At 37.7% G+C, this 22,484-nt stretch overlaps 1 long non-coding RNA gene across 4 annotated transcripts in view; it reads left to right on the forward strand.

The window, feature by feature from the left end:
* Positions 1–22,484, forward strand: part of LOC130455875 (uncharacterized) — a 366,804-nt gene that overhangs the window by 318,636 nt on the left and 25,684 nt on the right. For all 4 annotated transcript variants that reach the window (XR_008914079.1, XR_008914076.1, XR_008914077.1 and 1 more), the window contains exon 2: positions 5,409–5,503. This is a non-coding gene — a long non-coding RNA (uncharacterized LOC130455875). The remainder of the gene's footprint in view (positions 1–5,408; positions 5,504–22,484) is intronic.

Consider the following 22,484-nt stretch of genomic DNA (forward strand, 5'->3'; position numbering starts at 1 on the left):
TTACACATAACTGTAGCTGTTTGCTATCTATTTATTGAATATATATATATTGATGATGATGCATGTTTTGGGAAGGGGGGTATTCCAGGGAAGACTTGTTGATTATAATCCACTATTGTTTTAACTCAAATTCTGGATAATTACTTTGATCATTTGTTGAATGATGGGGGAAAATGGTTAATAGATGGAAGTGTCCATTCTATAGACTTTATTTAATATCTATTAGCAGGTCACTTATAAAATATTTCTTTGTTTAAGCTCTTTGCACTTATTTCACTTATTTTTTACCTATCCTCCCCACCCCATTAGATTATATAAGGCCATCTTGTAAACAGGGTCTACTAGATTTTTGTTTGTGTGTGTGTGTCAATAGCAATTTGTACAATTCATTGTAAGTACTTATTAACTGTTTGTTGAATGAAGGAATGAATGAAACATGCCTACAAGTTGGTTTTCTTAGTGAAATTAGTCCAAGTCAATAAAAGCTGTCCAGAATTACGAGGATAAAAAAACCCACAGAGGCTTTTGTTTCTGTCATTTGGGTGGTAGCATATGTTCTGGATGGTGTAAAAGTGCTGGTGGAGAGAAGAGCCGGATATGAGCAAAATCAGGAAGTAGGTAAAGAGGTACTACATTCCCATTTTGTCCACTCTTTTATCCATCACCTTCAGTGTTCTAACAACACACACACACACACACACACACACACACACACACACACACACACACACACCTTCCCCACAAAGTCCTGGCAGTCTAACCCTGCCTTCCTTAGTACTCCACATTGTTAGAAGACCTGACTTGGATATTGTAAGAAAAATTTTAGAAAAAACTTAATATGATAAATTAATCTCTTTGACAGTTCTTTCCAAGTAATTGGAACAATTTAATGGTGCCTTTCCAGATAATACCCTTGTTCCCAATGCCTCGCTCAGGAACCATAGACTCTCAAAACATTCAAGCTGGATGGGATCTTTGTCCAACCTTCTCATTTTAAAGATGAGTAAAATAAGGCTGATGAAGCTTGAGTCAAGAGTGACAGATCGAGTTAGCTGTAGAGCCAAAAATAGTCAGGTCCCCTGACTAATTGTCCCCTGCTTGTTCTGCTGTACCAGAATGCCTTATTAATGAAGAGAATTTAAAATAGGGTAGGAAATAATATCTCTGCCATGGCTGGTGAGTAGTGAAGACATTATAGAGAAGGTAAGATTTTTTAATATTGCTCAAATTTTAGAAAATGGCCTTCATTTAGCAGTTTTTTTTAGTGTTTTTACATTTCAAAAACACAGAAGCCACAAAAAAAATTATCATTTATGTACCAGGTCAACCACTTAAGCTTTCTCTTCTCATTTAAAACAAAATCTTTTTGATCTGTTTATACCATAATCATTTCCCAATTACCAGTTCCTCTAACCTCATAGAATTTGCCTGTGTCACAAAGATTAAGCAAATCAGCAAATGAGTGCAGAATCATCAGACAATAAATATAATATTAGAACCTATTGTTTCCCACCATTCTCTGGAGGAGGGAACTTTTATCCTCTTGAAACAGGATCTGTCATGGTTTATAATCTGAGTTCAGCTGCCGTTTAGTGGTGCTTTTCTATAAATTACCCTATTTTAAATGTATTTTTTCTGATTCCTTCCCTATGCATCAGTTCATAAAAATTTTCTCATGTTTCTCAGCATTTCTTATATACACTTTCACAAGAAAATAATGTTCCATAACATTAATATGCTACAATTGTTTAGCCATTCTCCAATTGATGGGTATATACTTCCTTTATGAAAAACATTCTGAAGTTCAACACAAAAAGAAGAGCATTTCCATATATAAAGCAAAGCATAAAAGAGGATTTTATATGACACTATGAATATTTATCAAAAGAAGGAAGAAAGAAAGAAAGAAAGAAAGAAAGAAAGAAAGAAAGAAAGAAAGAAAGAAAGAAAGAAAGAAAGAAAGAAAGAAAGAAAGAAAGAAAGAAAGAAAGAAAGAAAGAAAGAAAGAAAGAAAGAAAGGAAGGAAGGAAGGAAGGAAGGAAGGAAAAAGAGGTCTTGTATGAGGTTTTGTGTGATCCTGACTATGTTGTTTCTTACTTCTTAAACTGTTTTGTTTTGTTTTGTGGATGTTTGCAGTATTTTTAAAAAATTCAATGTGGGAGCTTTATATTTTGGTAATGGCATTCCTGGGATTTTTTTTCTTTTTGAATTTTCTTACAGAAGGTGATCAACTGATTCTATTTTTACTTTGCCTTCTGATTCTCACAGATCTGGGAAATATGTATTTATAATTTCTCAAAATATAGTATTCAGGCTTTTAAAAAATAATAACTTCCAGGGAGCTGAGTGATTTAAACATTCTCTCTCCTTTTGTTTTACAAGTCAGTTTTTTAAGATGTCATGTATTTTATATTTTATTCTATTAAAAATCTATTGATTTTGTCCTAATATTTCTTCTGTATCAGGGAGTCATTTTTGTTTGGCCTATTATGGTTTTCAGGGAATTCATTTCTTGGATAAATTTTATCACTCTCTCTTCTAAGCTTAGATTCTTCTTCTAATTCTTTCCCCCTGAAGTTTTCATTTCATTTTTTATTTCTTGCTTCATTTCTTCCAGGTATTTATTTTGTTTTTGTGGGAAATCCATTTTTTTCCTTTGAGTCATTGCTTAAAACTGATGCAGAATTACTCACTCTTTGAAAGGGGGTGGATTTCACATGATTTGCAATAATTTGTGCCACGACTAGACTCCATTTCTGTGCATTTGGATGTGGTAGTCTGCCTAATACAGTCTTGCCCTGGATCATATGTATTCCAGTGTTCATTTTCACCTCTTGGGTTTAGACCCCGAAGGATCTTTGAAGTTCAAAGTTTTGATTTTTGAGAACCTCCTCTGTCATCTCAAGCCAGAATGTTAGAAACAATATCTTTGAACTTAAGTTTCCCTGTTTTGAGTGTTTGGACTCTATGCTGGTTGCTGCCTACTGTTGCTACCTGGACCTAAACTAAAGTTTACTGACCCATCTTGGGACCTTCTCAGGAGATCCTCTGCTATCAGTATAACTCCAGACAGAGAACCTTTCAGGCTTACACAGGTCCCTGGCCCATCTGTTCTCCATGGAAAGCTTCCCTGAACTGGCACTGACTTTATTGTTGGCCCCCTTTCCTATTGCCTTCAGACTTCTGGTTAATCTCTTTTGTAGCTCTGGGGTAGAAGAAATCCCTTGTCCCTTACTAGGGTTTCTTCTTGGATTTCTTGATTATTATTTGATATGAGGGGAACTTTGGGGTTTTGCTAAAGGAGGCAGGTAAGACATGGTTAGTTAGTGTGCCTCTCATTTAAGCTGCTATCTCGGCTGAAATTTATTCATTTTAGTTCTAGAGATTTTCTTGTTTATTTTGTTTTGTTGCCAGAAAAAAAAATGCTTCTACAAAATACTTGAGAATCAGTGTAGCATAAGAGATAGAGCAGGCCCTGCAGACAAGAAGATCTGGGTTTAAAAGTCCTGCCTATGAAAAATATTATCATTTTAAGCAAATCTCCCAAACTATAAATTTCATAGAAGGTTCATTGATTGAGGAAAGTTTCAAAGAGGGGTGGTTCTTATGCCACTAAAATTATAGGTACAGTCTCTATCCCTATGAATAGTTGGTACACAAAGGACGTTTGTTCCTGCTTTGACCTTCTTGGTTTCTATCTCTTAGATGAAGGAAACCTAAAATCAATCATTTTCTACCTTAGGTGGTGTAGTGAATAAAACACTGGGCCTGGAGTCAGGAAGATATGAGTTCAAATCCAGCCTTGGACACTTACTAGATGTGTGACCCTGAGCAAGTCACTTAATGCTGTTTGCCTCAGTTTGCTCATCTGTAAAATGAGCAAGAGAAGGAAATGTCAAACCACTCCAGTATCTTTGCTAAGAAAATTCCAAACTGGAATCAAATGACTGGAATAACTCAACAACATCAAATGTGTGGTACCACAGAATAAATACTTACTTTGGAGTCAAAGGACATGGGCTCAAATCCAACTTTGTTGCTTACTATTTCTGTGACCTTAGGCCATCCATTTAGCTTTCTCAGGACCTCAGTTACCTCATCTGAAAAATAGGTAGGTTTGATTTGTGCTCTGTGGTTCCTTCTAGCTCTATGATTGGTGGAGAGAATGCTCACATTAATTAAATCAAAGATACATTGGAGAATGAATTTGGATTCTTCAGTAAGGGCATAGTTATTGGCCGAGTCAATACCAATAAAGGAAACTAACCTACTATCTATGGTCAGCTTGGAGTTACGTTGCCAAACCGTTAAGTGGTCACTGTTTTGTTCTCTCCTAGAATCTCACCTAAATGCAGTTCAGTAAACGTGTATCAACTAGGAGGCTTAGAAACAGTAGATGTTTCTCCTCTTCTGCCTTTATTCCTACTAATTGCTATGTGACCTTGAGACAGTTCCTGCCTTTTTCTGGATCTGGGCTTCCTTATTTATAATATGAGTTGCTTGGACTCCATGATCTCTAAGCTTCCTTTCATTTCTAAAATTTTGTGCTCCTCAATTAGGTTACTCATTTCAGAAAAGACTATGAGTCATCACTACTACTGCCAATGACAAGTAGAAGGCATTGAGGGCTAGGCTCTCTCTCTCTCTTTTTTTAAATTTTAGCTAAAATCTCCCATTGTCAAAACTTGGAGTGTTCATGTAAATGAAATATGAATATTTAAGCTTAAAATACTGTATTCATACCAATGCTATTAAAAAATTACCTAGGTTATTTACATGATCATCTTTCCTCAAGTTTAATAAAAATAGAGAGCTCAAAATGATCTTTAAAGCTACATATTTTTGCCTATGGAATTATACTTAGCCCTGTTGTGCTTTTATATTTCTAAAATTCTTTTTCTTCACTATTACACAATATTTTATAGATTTCATTCTTGGAGCTATGATTTTTTTCAAATGGCAATCAATTTTCCCCATATAGTGCCTGGAAAATATATTTTAGATCAAGAAAATTTTAGCCTAATGGTATCCTAATTCTCTTTCCAAAGCTCCACCTATTTCTTCCTTAATAAATGCATAATTTAATCTGTCATCCAAGGATCATATTCGATATTTCAGATCATAGCAGTTGCCAATACTGAACTTTTTGGATTATTTAGACTGACCAATTCACTTGGGTTGAAAAGAAAACCAAGCCAGTCTTTGCACTGATATTATGAAACCAAAGGAAATTAGAAATGACAAAAATGTGAATATCTAAATATTTATTCTTGAGATTTTTGTCCACTTTAATTTTAAACAATTCTACAACTGTAATAAACAGAAGAACGTTTGGAGGACCATCAGTTTGACTTTTTTGACTTCTACAAAATCATTCTTAATAATTAGCTCAAATTTCCCTTTGACAGGCAGACTGGAACAGTGGGGAGAGGGGCCAACTTTGGTATCAGGAAGACCTGGGCTCCAGTACTGCTTCTGACACATACAGGCTTTGTTACTCTGGGTAAGTTCCACACAATTTCTGTTTCCTAGGCCAGTAATGTCTGAACTTTTTTGATTATGTATGCTATCAGTTAAAAAAAATTAAGCACCCATCTATGTCTATTGACTTATTTTTGTTACATACACCTAATAGTATACTAATAATTGTGTATTATGTAACATTTACTCAAAAATAGAAAATAGAAAAAGATGAAATTATAGTGATCTTAGAATCAATAGGAAATCACTGAAGTTCATTGAGTATTGAAGATACATGTTACAGGATCAGATCTGAAACATTAGGGAGATCACTTTGGCAACTGATTAGAGGCTGGATTAGATAGCCTAGGGAGAGACCTCTGGAAGGAAGACAATAAGAGGCTATTGAAACTGTCCAGGCAAGAGATCATAAGGACCACTAGGGTTGAGGTTGAGTTGTATATGCAAAAATGATAAAATTTGGCAGTTTATTGAATATGTGTGATGAATGAGAATGAGTAGTTGAGAATGACTTCATGGTCACCAGTGGGGATCACTGGAAGAGTGGTAGAGTCCTGAAAAGTAATACAGAAATTTGGAAGAGGGGGCAGGCTTTGGCAGGAAAGGATAGTCATGAGATCTACTATGCCTGTGCATCTAATGTGTCCTACCCCAAAAGAAAGGAGATGATGAAGGTTCTTACTCACTGGCTGCTTCTCTGGCACCCAGAGCTAACCAGGAGGCGCTGGTAGCCAGAGATGATCTGAGCAACAAGGTGTAGTTTTGGTGAGAAGGAATATTTTCCCAGCAGCATTTCTATAGTTGCTTTGTGGGTGCTTTGTTGGAAGTTAGGTTAAAGCTGTCCTAAGGGATTAGGTCTGAGGGGACAAATTATAAACTCACACAGTGCCTAGAGAGATCAGAATGAGAACAGTGTTGGGAGATAATAGGTGAAGGGGGTGGTGTGAATGTGTTACAAACAAATCCTAGGATTGGCTATCATGGAGTCAGTAAGTAAGAAATCTTTTATTAGGAGCATTTTAAGTGACACAGACACTACCACACAATACATACAATGCTGGAAATACAAGGGGGTGGGGGGGAAGCAGTACCTGCCCTCAATGAATTTACATTCTAATGAAGAGAATATGGAATGGGATTCATTTTTCCCACCCTTCCTTTGGTTGAACTTGCACATCCGGAGATTATATTCTTATCTGTTTGGGGAATTGAGGCCCCACTTTGATTACCAATGCCCTAGATAGCTCTCTGTGATGCTAAATTACAGATACTCATCTGTATGCTGATCCTCATAGATGGATAGAATTCCTATACCAATGAATCATGGGATTGGATTTTTAAAATCCTTTCTGGACTTCATTAAGATACTTTTTATTATTCACCAATAAAGATCTGTTCCAATAAGTCATTACTTGTCCATTGAACATATGACTGCCTCGACTCTATTGCAAACCATTTGCTGAAATAAGCTTCTGCATTTTTATGTTTTCAGGATACTGAAGCTTATGGCAAAATCTTCCCCTATTTCTTTTTTTCTTTTTCTTTTAATCCTCATCTTTGTCTTAGAATCAATACTAAGTACCATTTTCAAGGCAGAAGAGAGGTAAGGGCTAGGCAAATGGGGTTAAGTGACTTGCCCAGGATCACCCAGCTAGTCCAGATTTTACTCTCTATCCACTGAGCCACCTAGCTACAATACCTTCTGGCCTCCCTGCCTTGACTTCTTAATTATTAATAATAATGCTTGTTACAAAAAAACCTTTTTTTCTAAATATCCACAGCAATTCAGGGATTATGGATATGTGTTGAAGACAGAAAAAAAAGTCAATTCATTGAAAAGAGAAATCAGTCAATTCACTGCTTTGTCATTGTATAATCTGAAACAAAGCAGACCATTTGAGTGAAATCCTTGTTTTTCAACCAGTTGTTTTGGTGTCACCTAGACAAAGAGTAGGTACATGTGACAGCACATACACACACACACATACACACAAAGTAAACTCTATTTTTGTCAAAGGCTTATTCTTTTTTGTGATTCTCTCCCCTACCCCACAAACTCAATTGTGCGATCCAGAATACAGTCACACATGATGAGGTTTTATTGGGTTAACAAGATTTAATACCTTGTAAAGTCTTTATAATCAAACCACCTTTCTAATTATGATTGGCTGGTCAAAAAAAAAATTAGCTATGCCCCGGGAGCTTTAAATACACAAGTCTTGAATGAAGTTAGTTTGTTAGAAATTGGAGGAGAGTACAAGTCTACCTGTTGAGGAGTCCCCTGGATGGGGAAGAGGGAATCCCTCCCCTTCCACACACCCACACAAACATATCAACATATAGCTTTTAAGAGGAGCTACTGGACAGAAAGAGACACAAATCAAATGGGAAAGTAGAGACATTTTCCAGACAGAGAGAAACAGTCATTCACAGGAAAAGGTAGCTTAAAGGAAATAGCTTGAGTCTGGCAAAAGAGGAAAGCTAGCTGTTGTACCTAAAGAGAGATGTATGAAGATTCTACTGTCAACGTGGAAATCTAGAAGGCCCCAGTTTATTTAGTTTGAAAGTAGAAGCCCCAGGTTTTGGCTTCCAGGGTTCACAGTATCAGGAGTTGTGAGTTGCTTTTGCTTCATATGCATCCTACATATGGGTTTCACTACCATTTTATGAGAGGAAGAGGAAGAATACTTTATACCATCATTATTATGCTGCCTTAGTAAAATGCCTTTGCTAAGAGCTAAATATGTCTCCTGTTGTTCATTTTTCAGTTATATCCAACTCTTCCTATTTGGCATTTTCTTGGCAGGGATATTGGAGTGGTTTGCCATTTCCTTCTCCAAATTATTTTATAAAGGAGGAAACTGAGGCAAATAGGGTAAAGCAATTTACCCAACTAGGGTCACACAGCTAAGTGTCTGAGACTGAATTTGAATTTAGGTTTTTTTGACTCTACCCACCATGCCACCTAGCTGCCCAATTGTTTCTAGTGGCTAATTGTTGCTGAGAAGTCCTCCAGAAGACTTGTCAGTTATGGGGTTTACAGTAAAGCTCATAGGACTTGCCCTCTGGTGACCCAACCTTGGATAATGGTACAAATTGGTGTCACAATCTGACAAAATTTACTAAATTATCATGTTTCTTCCATTTTTGGTTTTGTTGAGTCAAGGTAAGCAAATGTCAGGAAAACAAGAGACAGCAAGAAAGGAAACAGAGTGGAAAATAAAAAAAAAAGTTGATAGATGGATAGATAAATAGAGCATTTAATAAGCAGTTTACTATTTGCCTGTGCTGGAGATACAAATACAACTGAGTAATCTTAATTGCTCTCAAGAATCTTACTAATAGAGCAAAAGCATTCTCTGGTGGAAAAAGAGGACAGGAGCCAAAGAGGATAATATAATTTCTTCCATTTGCCTTCTTTATTTTTATTTCTTTATTTTTTAATTTTATTTAGTCAATTTAGAACATTATTCCTTGGTTACAAGAATCATATTATTTCTCTCCCTCCCCTCCACCCACCCTTCCCGCAGCCTACATGCAATTTCATTAGGTATTACTTGTGTCCTTGATCAGAACCTATTTCCATGTTGTTTGCCCTAGGATGTTCATTTAGAGTTTACCTCTTCAATCATATCCCCCATCGACCCATGTAATCAAGCAGTTGTTTTTCTTCGGTGTTTCTACTCCCACAGTTTTTCCTCTGAATGTGGATAGTGTTCTTTCTCATAGATTCCTCCAAGTTGTTCAGGATCACTGCATTGCCACTAATGGAGAAGTCCATTACATTTGATTGGACCACAGTGTATCAGTCTCTGTCCATTCACCTTCTTTTGAGCACCAATTGCACAGGGAAGTAAAGAATCTATCTTCTCAGCTCCTGCAATATGTTCTCCACCAATTTCTTCTGCTTTTGTTGGGAGGCTGTTCCATCTTCAAGGGCAGAGCTAATGGAGATTTTTAGGAAAATCTAGAAAATATAGAAAAATGCCTTCAAATTGTTTCTTGATAATAGAGACCATAATTATATTTATACAAATACAGCAGAATTCACTGTGATTAAAGTCTTTAGGTTGATTCTTTTCAGACTAAATGGACATATATAGTCCAATTTGTGCAGAGAAAGATGCAACAGCATTTAGTGTGCAGGGATATCTTCAAATAATATGCAACAAATTGAAATGACTGTTATCCTAGATTCTGGACAATAGCAGATCCTGGAGGCAGGACTCCAGAAAGCTGAGATAAAGACTAAAGCCAGAGCATGGGTATTTGATCATAGTATGTGCTTAATTAAAATTAAAAAAAGCATTATACATGATACAGAGACTAAGAAGATCATGGATGTTTCTTGACCTCATGGAATCTGTAACCTGGTCCTTTTATTGGATAGCAAAAGAAAATGGCTTTTGTTTCTTGATAGGCAAGAACCTGCATGTAGAATTGGTTACTCAAGACCACGGTTATAGGTCAACTGTAATTTTTTTTATCCTCCCAGTTTCTCCTCCTTATTTTGTTAGTCACCATTTGCCTTTCTTTTTAAAAAAATTTTATTTTTATTTTCAGTTTTGAATTCATCTGCTTTCCTTCCCCCATCCATTGAGAAAGTAAGGTGGGGAAAGCCCTTAATTGTAATTATTCAAGGAGAAGGAGCTAAGCCAGCCCAATAAATCTATAATGAGTAAAGGCTTGTCCATGATCTGGTTCAGGAGCAATGTCCAGCACATGGCCTGGGATGGAGAGGAATCAGAAGTGTTGAGCTAGACATATAGGGATTAATAACAAAGTTTGAAAAAGGAATCAAATTCACAAATCTTCAGAAACAAGAGAAGAAGTCTTAGAATTTCAAGCCAAAATAATAGATTCACAATACATACATAATCCATCATGAATGTAGCATCCTTTAAAAAAAATTTAATTATTCTTTAAATTTTTTAATATTCATTATCATGCAAAGCATACTTCCATATTGGTCATTATTAGTAAGTGTACATTCATACCTAACTAAAACCTCCAAATAAAACCACAAATACAATGATATGAAAGATAATATGCTTTGATCCACATCCATCCAACTCCAACAGTTCTTTCTCTGGAGGTGGATAACATTCCCCATCATAAATCTTTCAGGATTGTCCCAGATCATTGCATTGCCAAAAGTAGCCCAGTTTTCACAGTTGATCATCATACAATATTGCTGTTGCTATGTTCAATGCTCTCCTGATTCTACTTATTTTGCTTTGCACCATTTCCTGCAGATATTTCTAGCTTTTTCTGAAATCATCTTGCTCATCATTTCTTACAGCTCAATAGTATTTCATCACCAACGTGCACCACAATTTATTCAGCCATTCCCCAACCATTGGACATCCCCTCAATTTCCAATTCTTTGCCACCACAAAAAGAGCAGCTATAAATATTTTTGTACAATCAGGTCCTTTCCTATTTTTTAATCTCTTTGAGATACAGACCCAGTAGTGGTATCACAGGATCAAAGGGTATGAACATTTTTATAGCCCTTTGGACATAGTTCTAAATTACCCTACAGAATGGTTGGATCAGTTCACACTATTCTACCAGCTATGTATTAGTGTCCCAAAGTCAGTAAATTGGGACTTAAAAAATAATTAGTTTGTTTGTTACATTAAAATTCCCAGGGGACAGCTGGGTGGCTCGGTCAAATGAGAGCCAGGCCTAGAAATGGGAGGTCCTGGGTTCAAATCTGGATTCAGACACTTCCCAGCTGTGTGACCCTGGGCAAGTCACTGAACTCCCATTGCCTAGCTCTTACCACTGTTCTGCCTTAGAACCAATACAATACAATTGGTTCTAAGGCAGAAGGTAAGGGTTTAAAAAATAATAAAAAATAAAATAAAATAAAATTCCCAGACATCTTCCTTCCTCCCTCCCCTCTCTTTACGAGGGAAGGTATCATTTGATGCAGCATTCTTAAAGCCAACAATTTTTACCTTCTGAAAGGAGAAACATGGTCAAAGGTAGGGGTCAGCACAATAAACTCAGAAACATGTTTGCTATGGAGGATAGCAGAGATGAGAGGAATAAGTACAATTTATTCTATTGCTAAATGGTTTGATGCTCTTTTTCTGCATAGTCCAGAAGGAATATACCTGTCAATGATTTGAATAGAGACTTCCCACTGGACACTTAGTGGAGAGAGAAAGAAGAAGCCACCAAAAGTATACTAGACGTTAGAGTCAAATTAACCCAATCCAAATCATAGCTCTGAAACTTATTTCCTGGGTGAGTTTGGAGAAGTCATTCCACCTCTGTGAGCCTTAGTTTTCTCATCTGTAAAATTAAGGGGTCAGTCTCTTTTAAGCTATGAATCCACTGGATCCTATGGAAGCTTTCCTCAATATTTCCAGAGCTCTTTGTTTCAATATCTCCTTTGCTCCTTTCATAACTTGCCTTGCATACTACTTCTCTGAATGTTACATCCTTCCTGTCAGATTATATATTCATTGATTACCAAGATTACGTTGTTTTTCCCTTTTTTTAGCCCCAGCACCTAGCATAGGGCCTTATACAGCTTGGGGCTTAATCAGTGGTTACTCCTTTAAGGTGGTGGGTTTCTGGATCAGTCACAGCTTTATTCAAGATCTTGAATTTTAGGCCAGGAAATAAAGTGTAAGAGCCTCCAATTATCCCTAGTTCTGAACTGACAGCTGGTGTAGGAATTCTATAATTTTGTATAATGCACCATTGGGTTTAACTTGCACCTTGTTTCATTCCTTTCTCTTGGGTGGTGTTCAAGGGCTGCGGAGATTGAGATACCTTTTGTACTTCAAATCAGAATTTTCCCATGGCAAATGTGGCTGTCTGCTGGTATCATAGAGGCTCTGATAGAGAAAGAAACAAAAGATGGTGATATAAACACATATACACATTATTAGAGAAAGATCAAACAAAAATAGCTGTGAGGTTCTGGGAAAACCCAATTGCCTTTACATTCTGTGAGGAAAAAAGAAGCCTCCTTTGGATTGGGGGGGGGGGCTGAAAAATAGAAACCATTGCTACTATGTGACTAGAACAGCCAGAGGAAGCCAAAGGACCACAAGGACTAAAGAGCCAGTGATTTCTACAGGGCTTGGGGGCCTGCCAACGTCAAGGAGAGCATCTTAAGAGCTGCATCTACCCCTGTTTACTCAGTTTGATCATTCTAAGCGAACACCAGTTATAGATAAGGTCTTATGTAAGGTGGAAAGAGCTAAAGAATTGCCCCCCCCCCCCCCCCCCCGATGAAATCCCTCGTGTCTCGACCAGGGCTCGCTACATAGGTATTGTACAAAGGAATCAGTATCCTTTTGGTCTTTGTAGCCTCTGTGCCTAACACAAGTGCCTGATACATAGTTATCGATGAGAACATGCTTGGCGGCTGACTGATACTAATTATAATAGTAATGGTAATAACTGTTCACATCCATATTACTTAAAGTTTAAGAAAAACTTTCCTTACAATGACTTTCCAAGTGACTAGAATCTAAGGACTTTCAGTTCCCTCTGAGGTTTAGTGCAAGTATTCTGTGTGTGTATGTGTGCATGTGTGTGCATGTATGTGTGTGTGTGTGTGTGTGTGTGTGTGTGTGTGTGTGTGTGTGTGTGTAGGGAGCAGCTAAGTGGCTTAGTGGACAGAGCACTAGGTATGAAGTCAAGATCTGAGTTCAAATCCAGCCTCAGGCATTAGCTATGTGCCACTGGGCAAGTCAGTTAACTTCTGTTTGCCTCAGTTGCCTCATCTATAAAATGAGGATAATACTAGCACCTGCCTCCCAGGGTTGTTGTAAGGATCAAATAGATAATAACTGTAAAGGTCTTTGTACTCTGCCTGGCACATAGTAAGTGCTATATAAATGTTAGCATATATATAGATATATATGTGTGTGTGTGCATAGACACATACTTATACACATGTATGGTTGTGTGAAAGAGTATTTATACACACACATTCAAATGACTATATAGGAAAGTATGTAAGTGTATAGACATTCCTTTATAGATATTAGAATGTATAGAAATTCCTATATATACTATGTATTGTAGTTCTAGGTAGTCTTATGCTATATATACTATGCATAGGATTTATATATTCCTATATGTACTATAGTATTTATTACAACATATATACTATATATAGAGAGAGACAGACAGACAGACAACAAACTACTGAGCCACCTGGCTTCTCGTATATATATATATATATATATATATATATATTTGTAATAAATACTATAGTGTATATATATACATATATATATATATATATATAGTAATGGAGGGTGGTTTGGGGATGGGATTAGATGTTTAATTAGAGGCCAGGATCAGAAGGATAACTGTTTGGGGAAGACCTCTATGGGCCGACAGAGTCTGTCCACAGACCACTATATAACAGGGATGGATGTTGGCTGTATTAAACTAGGGAAGGTGAGACGGGGATTTGGATAATTCTGAACTAATGTCAACTACCTAAACCCCCCGGATCTAGATGTCCTGTCACAGATTTGAACTACACTGACTCTCACCTATCTAAGACCCCAGACCCGAATTATAAACCTACTGACCCCAAACCCCCCTTTGAGGGTAATGGAGGTAGGGGTTTGGGCAGTGAGGCAGGACACAGCCCAGGAGAGGTCCTGGATCCGGAAGGACCCCAGACCCAGTCTTACAGACAGATGGATCAAATGGTTCAGGCTCACACCAAGAAGCTCAGTAGATGACAACAAGCCAGAAGGTAAACAGGTAGGATGGGAAAGACAAGGTAAAAACAGCCACCAAGGAAGGCAGCCAGTCCCTCTTGGTCACACCAGAGAAGACCCAGCTCCAACCCCAGTTAACTGCCTCACCCTTCCCCCCCAACTCTAGAATCTTTTCCCTGCATCTGCATCTCCCAGCACACCCCCCTCATCTGCTCAAATCCTCTCTTTCTTACAACAATATGAATATATAAATACCATATATCACCTGTGTAGCATATATAGGAATATGTAGAAACAACATACAGTATGTAAGAATATATAGAAATATTTATCTATGTCATAGATATGCTATATATCTTCTGTACATACCTCTCTGTGAACATGTTACATCATCCCAGCCAAATTGCAAGCATCACTTTTGTCTCTGTTTCCCCATCAACAGCAAAGCACCTGGCATTAGGAGCTTAATAAATATTTGTTCATTAACTGATTGAATAAGGCTGGGAAAGTATTATTATTCCTGTTTTACAGATGAGAAGACTGAGGTTCAGGAAAAAAAAATTAAATGAGTTGTTTCTGGTCACACACTGTAAGTGGCAGAACCTAGATTTAAAAGTGATTCCTGCCTTTGATTGGCTTTCAAGGAAGGAGTCTAGGTATAGCAGAAAGAGAATTGGAAGGGAAGATGGGAGACCTGTGTTCTAGTGTCAGCTCCACCCTTTAGGCCACATGACCTCATGCAAAGCCTTTCACTCTTCTGTGAATGTTAAAGCCACATTTATTGCCTTTGTTAATCTTCAAAATGAAGGAATTAAATTTGAACTAATTCCTATATTTATTGCAAGAACTTACAGATGAATTAAAAGAATGCAGGGAAAATATCTTATGTTTGTCAATTCTTTTGTAATAATAGCTAATATGCTTCGAGTGCTTTAAGGATGATTACAAAGTTCTTTACTTAATATTATCTAGTCTGATCCTTTTGATGACCCTGTGGGGCAAGTGCTAGTAATATCCCCATTTTGCAGATAAAGAGACTAAGAATGAGAGGTTAAGGAATTTGCCCAGCTCTAAAATGTCTGGAACAGAATTTGCTCCAAGGGCTCCCTAATTCCAAGTCCAATGTTCTACCCCCTAGGGGAAACAACTTTATTTTTATCTCATGCTTAGGAGGTGATTATTTTAAGTAAGGAGGCTTTTCTTTAACCTACCAATGGCCTGGAGCCAGCAGCCTCTAACAGGATCTATTTAGTTATGTCAATGACACAACTCCTGCAGTGGATGCTGCCTAATCAAAACTTCTCCACAGCTGCCAAACTCCCTTATAATACATGTTGCTTCAGCCTCTGGCTCAGCTTCAACTAAGGGAATGTGTACATTAATCAATAATGGAGTATTCATAGGTTCCATCGGCAATATGCCTGAAAGCCTGATTGTGTAGATAGGACCATTTGAATCAGTCAATCATTTTTATCTTGAATTTACCAAGAATTAGTGTGGCAATCAGCACATATCCTAGAGTACCTGGGCTCAGGAAGCCCTAATCTCTTCAAATTATTCCTCTTTATAACTGGGATACTTTCATGAGAGACAACTTGAGTGTCATTATTATCATTGCATGGTAAGACAGAACCGATTAGAAACACAGAGCCATATTTAACCACCAGGTGGTGCTGAGAGCTACTCAAGGCAGAGTTCAATTTTCTTTGGCCCCACTGGGGGAGAGGTATTCAGAGAGTGCTCTGCTCCCTATGGTTGTAAAATAATTTGAGTGTGATCCCTCAGTTCCACTTCTTCCTGCAGGACAGTATCACTCTTTTCCTATGGTATGTGGATTTGAAGATCTACCAATAGAATCTTATTCTCTGAGCTCCCACCCAGTGGCTAATCCTACCTTCTTTTGAATATACCATATATCAGAGAACCCCATTCAAGTGATCTCAGCAAACTTATGTTAGTTTCCCTCAAAAGCAAGGAAATAAACATGCTAGAATGCTGCATGTAGTGTTTTCTTTCTTAACAAAGAATAAAAAGGTGAATTAGCAATGGTTGATTATAGGAGAATATGGTAGAAAATAAGAAGCAATGAATGTCTACTGAGCTGCTACAGTTTGATACTTACCCAGATCCTTGAGACCCCTAGACATAGGGTCAACCTAGATCCAGGAATTTTAGAACATGCATAGTTTGAATGCCTATTTCTCTTTTGAATAAGCTAAGGTATTTAACTACACTGTTTTCAGAGGGGTTTGATTCATAATCTTTGTAGGACATCATCAATTACAGAAGTAGGGACTCTTGGATCACCCATAGCATGGGTTATGTAAATAAATAATTATTTGGGCAAAGAAAAATGCATCTGCAAAAAGAAAAGGAGCTCAGAATTTTTAGGAACACCAATCAACTGAGACAGGGAGACAGTTCCAATGGAACTTGGGGGAAAAGCAGTTAAGAAGATTCAGCTGATTGAGGCTCTAGTTCCTGCTTGGCTGGTTCTACCGGAAGGTGGAAGACAGACCCCTTCGTCTCCTCTCTAGCCATTGCCTTCTACATAGACTGTGAGCTGCAGAGAAATTTGGTTTAGCCCAAAAGAGACTTGTCAGCAGTGCTGTTGGCATCTACATTTAGGGGAAGATAATTTTGTTTTCTGAACTGACTATATTTCAAATCTTCAATCAACAAGATAAATTAGAAATTAGGGAGACTCTAATTTCCCTCTTCCCTCCCTAACATCTTCTTATCCCTTCTCCCCAAAGAATAAAATTCCTTTAGTTAAAGGACTGATTGTAGGATTAGATTATTAGGGGGAAATCTTCAATTTACCACCTGTGAGAAGACCATTACCCAGACAGTTGAAAGGAACAGGAAGTAGTGTAGGGGAGGGGCTCAAGAATATTCAGTCTTTTCTCTGGCTTGCTTCCTGGTGCAACTTCTCTAAAATTCCCCACCACTATAATTCAGCAAGTTTCATTATCTACTACATTACTTGTGTGAACTGTCACTCAGGAGAGTTTATCTTTTGGTCTCTTCAGTGTCAGGACCTCTCATTGAGCTGGGCTGCAGTTAACCCGCCACTGAATAGACTGGTGGAATCTCATTCCACCTAGGCAAGAAAGAGGGCTGCCATTGCCCTTGATTTCCCTCTACTTGAATCCAACATCTGCTGCCATTTGCTTCACATCTCTCCTTCTTGGTTCCTGTTGAACCTTCATCTCTAATCCCCAACTAGGGGGGCTGATAGAGTGAGAAGGCTGCTTGTTACAAATCAAAATCACCTGAAATAAGATGCTACCTCAGTGGTTTAGCTTGAAGGAGAATCTAATATCCTGATAGATAATTCAAGGCTATAGTTAAGGTGCCTTACTGCTTAATTTCTGAATGGCCATGTGAAATTTTAGGGGAAATCATTTATTTTTCACTTCCAAAATCTCTTACTCTCTACCCATTTAGAAAACAAACAAACAAACAAAAAAAAAACTAAACTAAACTAAATTCATTACAGATATTCATAGTCAAGCAAAGCAGTTCCCACAATGGCCATCCCAAAAAGAAAATATAATTCAATCTGCTCTCTGAGTCCATCATCATCATCATCATCTCTCTCACACATCTCTCATCTCTCTCTTTGTCTGTTTCTGTCTCATATTTCTCTCTTATCTCTTTGTCTCATATCTCTTTTCCTGTCTCCCTCTTTCCCTCTTTCCTTCTCTTCCTTTTTCTCGCTTTCACTTCCTTTTTTGCTCTCTTCTCTTCCTTTCTTTTCTCTCCCCTTCTCTCTCTGATTTCATTGTAAGTTCTTTGGAATTGGTTGGCTCACAGGTACTCTTTCTTTTTCTGCACTGACAAAGTCAAGTACATTTTGCTCATAAGCACCAGAGGTTGCTACACAGAATAGATTGTTTGGCAAAAGAATGGAGATTAGTCCTTTCCCCAAAATGTTTTCATTCAATTTGTCTCTATTCAGTAAGTACCTATCAAATAAATATCTATGCTCTGGTCAGTCTGTTCTTAGTATCAGTCTCTACTCTCTAGGAACATCCATTTTTTTTTTTGTTACATTAAAATACGCAATTGATTCTCTCCCTCCTTCCCCTCCCTCATTGAAGAAGGCATTATTTAACAAAAACAATATGTATATGTAAAACTATGCCTTACTTATTTCTCTTTATCACTTACTTCTCTGGAAGTGGACATATATGTTATTCTTCAAACAATATTACAAGCAATATCTTTTACCTTTAGTTGTATGATATCAGCTTTAAGGTTTTATACTGCCCAATCTTCTGACATATTTTCTTTCTCATGCCTGAGACCTATAGTCATATGACTTGAGTGTAAAAGAGACATAAAAAGAAGTTAAAAGAAATGTTTTCACCTCTTTTCTCCTCTAGCAAGCATAAAGAAGTTAACATTGAGTATAAAGAAGCTGTAAAAAATGTGAAGAAATGGTTACACTTTGTGCTCCTTTCAAATAAGTGAAATTCTTCAAGCCAACTTGAATGTTAGGGAGGCTAGCCACTGGGTATCTGAAAGATTATTCATGTCTTAATGGCCATTAAAAATAAGCTTGCCAACTCTGGACTTATAGAATTCTGGCACCTTAAGAGATTTGTCTTTGATAGTCAAGAAGAGAGCTAGCTATGAAAGAGAACCCAGTTCTTGAGAGGGAATTGAGAATTCTTCTTTGCCTTTTTTCTTTGAGCTTTTTCCAGAATACAGTGAAAGTTTGTATTTGTGTGTGTGTGTGTGTGTGTGTGTGTGTGTGTGTGTGTGTGTTGAGGGAGGGGGAGAAGAATCTCTCTTTATCCTCCTGCCACCAATAACAAAGGTGTTTAAGAGATGGTAAACCCAGCAGAGTAGAGCTTAAGTGTCTACTGCAGAGTCAATTGGAGCTGTGGAAAGGAACAGGTCTAGAGAGCAGAGGTGTTATAACTGTAGAGAAACAGGAAAACACCTGAGAAGATAAAATAAAAGACATCAGGATCCTACTTCCTCAAAATGTGAAATGATCTCTACTTGTGCACTCTATGTGTGTGTCCACTCTCTCTTTGTGGGAGTATTTGTGTATTTGTGGGAGAGTCCGTTCTAGGGTTATTTTTGTCGATACAATTCTTACAATGCCATGTTAGAAAATACTATACAAATATGTCTTCAAGCTGACAACTGAAGATAAATATATTGGTGAAGGGCAGTGAGCTTTGATATTAGAAAAACCACAGCATCCTTAACCTGGGAAGCAGCACATCCTAGGAAAGTCAAACCATTACCATCACTTTGACCATAATCTTCCCTCAGACCCTGATGGAGACCTTGAGTCCAAGAGCCTTAATATAGCAGTGCCTCCAAATCCAAAGTACCAGACTTGTTTCTTCTCCAGCCCTATAGCCATAATGCCATTACTAGATCTGTACCCCAAAGAGATTTTTTAAAAGGGGGGAAGGAAAGGACCTATTTGTACAAAAATATTTATAGCAGCTTTTCGTGGTGGCAAAGAATTGGATTCTGAAGAGATGTACATCAATTGAGGAATTGTTGAACAAACTGTGAAATATGATTGCAATGAAATAGTACTGTGCTCTAAGAAATGATAGCCAAGATGATTTTAGAATAACATGGAAAGAACTACAAGAACTGATGCAGTGAAGTGAGCAGAACCAGAACTTTGTATGCAGTAACAGTAATAATGTAGAATGATTAACTGTGAAAGGCTTAGCTATTCTCAGCAATATAATGATCCAAGACAATTCTCAAGAATTTATGATGCTAGTGAGCTCCAGGGAAAGAACTGATGGAGTCTGAATACAGATTGTATTTCACTTTATTTGCATGTATTTTTGTTTTGGGGTTTTGGTCTTATATTAGTATTCTCTCACAACATGACATTTCTAGAAATATGTTTTGCATAATCGTACACATGTAACTTAGATCAGATTGCTTACCATCTCAGGGAGAGGGGAAAGAAGGAAGGGAGACGATTTGGATATCATCATTTTGGAAGGCATATGTTAAAATCACTATTATCTATAATTGGAAAATAATAAAATATTATTAAATAAAAGGAAGGGAATCCACTTTCCTTATCACCACCAGCTACCAACAGAAGCCCTAGGATTAATAACACACCCTGTACAGCCCTTGCAATCATTATCCAGGGTATCATCTATATACCATTCTTCATGCATTAAGTGTATATTCTGTTCCAAACACTAAGCTAAACTCTGGGAATTCAAAAGAGGCAAAAGACAATCTCTATCTCTGAGAAGTTCACAATCGAATGGAGAAGGGACCAACTATCTTCACACTGAACCAACTGCCACAAATCAAGGCAATGAAGCCAGTCTAGCTGAAACAGGGAGGCAAACTGAGGGCAAGATGAGAGGCAGCATGTGCCAGGCAAATCAGACCACCACCTTTAATACAATCTCCCTTCAGATCCTAATGGAGATAGCCCAGGACTCAAGAGGCTAAGGAATAGCAAAGGTATCAGCCCTATGTCCTTAGTCATCATCCCACATAGCAACCCCTTTTGAGATGTGACTTAGCAACTCTTCCAGTAGAAATACTATAGCCACAACTACAGAAAACCCAGAAAAGAAAGTTCTTTCTACCAGCGTACTTGGTAGTTCTATATCAGACCTTGATAAAATTTTATCAGTGTAAATGACAATGAAGAAGAGTTATTGATATAAGCTTTGCTGATGGACTCTAAGGACCATGGAACCTTTCTATCCAACTTGTAACTGAAAAGTTACCGCTGTGTTGTCTCTCACATCAGAATGTGAGCTCCTTTAAAGCAAAGACTGTCTTACTTTTCTATGTATGTCTCCAGCATTTAGCATGATGCTTTGCATAGAGTAAGTACTTAGTAAATCCTCTGTTCATCCATTCCTCCCCAATAGACTTCCTTGTGATTGACTTGTTATTCCTCTAGCTATTTAAAGTCCTCAGAGGCATGGTGAGCTTGTCTAGTCAAATAAGGAGAAAAAGATGAGAGGTGGGGCAAGCATTCAATTTTATTGTTCAGTCAGTTTTGTCTTGTATGACTCTTCCTGACCCCATTTGAGATTTTCTTGGCAAAGATACTGTAGTGGTTTGTCATTTCTTTTTTCTATCTCATTTGACAGGTATGGAAACTGAAGTTAATAGGGTCAGGTGACTTGCCCAGGGTTATATAACTAGTAAGTAAGTATCTGAAGTCAAATTTGAACTTGAAGAGATGAGTCTTCCTGACTTCCAGGTTGGCACTGTATCCACTCTACCACCTAGCTGCCTTTATTATGTGCCTACCAAATACCAGGCATTATACTAAGCACTGGGAATACAAATGTAAGTAAAAACAGACAGTTGGTGCCCTCAGGTAGCTTACATTCTAATGAGAAGAAGCTGAAGAGCTGAGGGGTAAGGGAGAAGGTTAGAAGATACTTCTATGAGAGTATGACGGAAAAAACTAGTCCAGACAGTCAAAAGTGGAACCCAGAGAAAATGAAGATGTCTGGCTGGATCACTTGGAGAAGATGTCAAAGGAAGGAGCCACAAGGGAGGTTGGATCTTATAGTCTGAAGGTTACACAGATCTTCTACTTACAATCTGTGTCATCTTCAGCAAGTCATCTGGTGTCCCTGGGTCTCAGATTCCTCATCATAAATATCAACATTGGTTCTGATAACTATATACTTTTATCTATCTATCTATCTATCTATCTATCTATCTATCTATCTATCTATCTATCTAAAATGAGCATGTTGGGCTAGATGACTTCTAAAGAACTCATTTTGTTTAGTTCTTTTTCAGTCATGTCCAGTTCTTTGTGTCCACATTTGGACTTTTCTCGCAAAGATACTTGGAGTGGTTTGCCACTTCCTTCTCCAGCTAATTTGACAGTTGAGGAAATTGAGACAAACAGGGTAAACTTATTTTCCCAGGATCACATAGCTAATAAGTATCTGAGTCCAGATTTCAACTCAGACTCATCTTCCTGACTCCAGGCCTGGCACTCTATTCACTGTGCTACCTAGCTACCCTGAAGAATTCTTTTTTTTTTAAGGGATTTTTTTTCTCCTTACCTTCCACCTTTGACTCAATACTGTGTATTGGCTCCAAGGCAGAAGAGTAGTAAGGGCTAGGCAATAGGAGTTAAGCGACTTGCCCAAGGTTACATAGCTAAGAGTGTCTGAGGTCAGATTTGAACCTAGGACCTCCCATTTTTAGGCCTGGCTCTCAATCCACTGAGCCACTAATTGCCCCATAAGAATTCTTTAGGAACTGGTAGCACTGGATTGTTTTGCAGAAGAT

Source organism: Monodelphis domestica, chromosome 8 (assembly GCF_027887165.1).
Source record: "Monodelphis domestica isolate mMonDom1 chromosome 8, mMonDom1.pri, whole genome shotgun sequence".
NCBI classification, from domain to species: domain Eukaryota; kingdom Metazoa; phylum Chordata; class Mammalia; order Didelphimorphia; family Didelphidae; genus Monodelphis; species Monodelphis domestica.